Source organism: Bidens hawaiensis, unplaced genomic scaffold (assembly GCF_021521415.1).
Source record: "Bidens hawaiensis isolate Kalapana, Puna unplaced genomic scaffold, B.hawaiensis_p1.1 tig00044939_1, whole genome shotgun sequence".
NCBI lineage: Eukaryota > Viridiplantae > Streptophyta > Magnoliopsida > Asterales > Asteraceae > Bidens > Bidens hawaiensis.
This window is the reverse complement of record NW_027505926.1, coordinates 71,387-72,974: the sequence shown is the minus strand read 5'-3', so window position 1 is coordinate 72,974 and position 1,588 is coordinate 71,387. Positions and strand designations below refer to the sequence as shown.

The following is a 1,588-nucleotide window of genomic DNA, read 5'->3' as shown; positions in this document are numbered from 1 at the left end:
TACATGTCAGATTTACCTAAATTTTCTTTGATCAACACATTAGCTGTAATTGATTGCATCAACTAATATAGATAGATGAACTATTTCCATTACAATTTGCAACGTATAAACACAATTACGCCGTTCACATATTTTTACTTTATGCTCTCTTTGTAGATTAAATTTGCTTAGTTTCGAGACTCCAGTTAATATCAGTTTCATAAAAAGCAAATAACCTTGTATGTTTAAAAATAACAATCAAAATACTTTGACATAATAAATTTAAAACGAAATGTTACATAACTAAAGCACGGTCTTTTCGGTGAAAACGCAAACAGATTGTCACCAAAAGTAAAAATCTAAAATAAAAAAAATAAACTTGCAGTATTCATAAAAAACTTACTTCAATCTTTGAGTACAATGCGCCTATAAACCGCTTTAAAAGTCCGTCCTCCATTTCTCGACACTTTTTGTCCTTCTTCAGTTGCACAACTCAACAACTTCACCACCGGATCCGCTTCAAGTTCTTCATCAGTAAGCGACTCAAACATTGGATGATCTTCCAAACAAGACTTCATCCAATCTCCAAGCTCTTCCACATCAGTTATAGTGTATATAATCCCACCAGGTCTAATCGCATACGCGTACTCATCCAACAAAAAGGGGCTAATCACACGCCTACGATGGTTCTTTTCTTTGAAATGCGGGTCGGGGAACAAGAAAAACATCTTCGAAAGCTGTGCTTTTTCAAAGTAATTGGGAATGTATTTCATGGAATTCGTTCTAACAACCGATACATTCTGGTACTGGCCTGGGTTTGAAACCCGTAAAGCTAGAATCCGCTCTTTAACGTATTCCGTTACCTTGTCTCTCAATTCCATTCCGATCATTAAAGTGTCGGGAAAAAGTGTTGCGAGACTGATTAGAAGTCCTCCGAATCCACACCCGATGTCTGCGAATTCTATCTTTTTGGAGCTGGATTGGGAGTCGGGTGACGGGAAATAGTGAGGAAAGTGAAGGGAGGAGTCGACATGATGAGGGGAGGTCGGAACCGGGAAATGAGAATCGCTTAACGGGTTGCTATGAGCTCGGGCTCGGTAAAAGCGTTTTCTTGGAAGACGGGTAGATTTGCTGATGCAGGGGTTTGATTCGTCGCCTGATGGTATTTTTTCCTCCAATTGCATATTGGGAATAGAAGTTCTGTAATTACATTACGAAAAGTTAGGGTTCATTAAGCGATGCAAACTAGTGTATAAAGTTACAATAAACCTAACCAGCAAAGCAAGCCTAACACTTTATATCAGCAAAATTAGCTGATTAAACAAATCCTAAGTATCTATTTTCAAAAAGCAGCACAGAGAGTGTATTTGTATTGTGATTACAGTATGCAATCTGTAGTAGAGTACCTTAAAGGAGCGATTGTCGAACAAGATTGATGAAGGTGTGAAGGCCGATCGAGGGTTCCCTCTTGACGAACTTCCAGGGTTTGAAGTTGGTCGACAACTGCTGGTCTGTTAGATAAAAGTGTTGGGCTGATAAAAACTAAATGATTTACGTTTTGTATTGGGCTCAGTATGGACCTTGACCTCAAACACTTAATACGGGTTAT

At 38.5% G+C, this 1,588-nt stretch overlaps 1 pseudogene; it reads right to left on the bottom strand.

The window, feature by feature from the left end:
• Positions 1–281: 281 nt before the first annotated feature.
• On the bottom strand, positions 282–1,177 carry LOC143615960 (tRNA (guanine-N(7)-)-methyltransferase pseudogene; annotated as a pseudogene).
• Positions 1,178–1,588: the final 411 nt, after the last annotated feature.